This window comes from Odontomachus brunneus, unplaced genomic scaffold (assembly GCF_010583005.1).
Source record: "Odontomachus brunneus isolate Ranch 3 - 2012 unplaced genomic scaffold, Obru_v1 Obru_scaffold_052, whole genome shotgun sequence".
Classification (NCBI taxonomy): domain Eukaryota; kingdom Metazoa; phylum Arthropoda; class Insecta; order Hymenoptera; family Formicidae; genus Odontomachus; species Odontomachus brunneus.
The window spans coordinates 809,891-810,630 of record NW_022639502.1 but is presented as its reverse complement, the minus strand read 5'-3'; the positions used below and the strand labels follow the sequence as shown (position 1 = coordinate 810,630).

The 740-nt window shown below is 40.7% G+C and overlaps 1 long non-coding RNA gene across 1 annotated transcript in view; it reads left to right on the top strand.

Moving 5' to 3' along the window:
- The window catches only part of LOC116845490, an 11,206-nt gene that overhangs the window by 5,355 nt on the left and 5,111 nt on the right, over positions 1-740 (top strand). The gene's annotated exons all lie outside the window — the stretch shown is intronic.

The following is a 740-nucleotide window of genomic DNA, read 5'->3' as shown; positions in this document are numbered from 1 at the left end:
TTTTGCATCTGAAAATGAACTCAGAATTTGTGTCATACGACTGAATTCTTTTTGAATTCTCTGTGCTTATCTAAGCAGTTCGTAGTTATGGTACTTGTCGATATTTCTCTAACTATTCCTCCTTATGATTTACCGTAAATAATAAATATCTCAAGTCTCTTGTAATTAAGGTGACTAGACGTCCCGATTTTTTCAAGTGTTATTCGGGACACCGATTTGTCATCATTTCAATGATTGTCAAATAATTTTCGGATTTTTTTACCCCCTTCCCCCCGCCCCCCGCTTCACACATTTATAAAGTTTCTTGAATTTAGGGTTAGGAAATCTAGTCATCTTACATATACCGCGAGGAGAAACGAGATTACTTACAAATGACTTATAAATATCTTCACGATACGTCCCGACGTACATCGCTACTCCCGAGACTTATTAACGCGCGAGACTCATTTTCGACGGATAAAAGGCGCGAGAAACGCGGAGCGATGTATGCCCATGGCTGCTGTTTGGCGCGAAAAGATCGAGCATTTCATTACCAACGCCTAAGGCGCGTTCGAAAACTCCCGGGTGCTTCTCTTCTCTCTTTATCTCACTCCTAGAGAACCTCTAGTACAGAGAATCGCCAACTTGGTCATGTGACCAGCTACTCAGCTACTCTGCGATTGGCTGGCATTAACATGTACGGATTTGGACATTGCGACGCCGATGCAAAACCATATATATATATATATATATATATATAT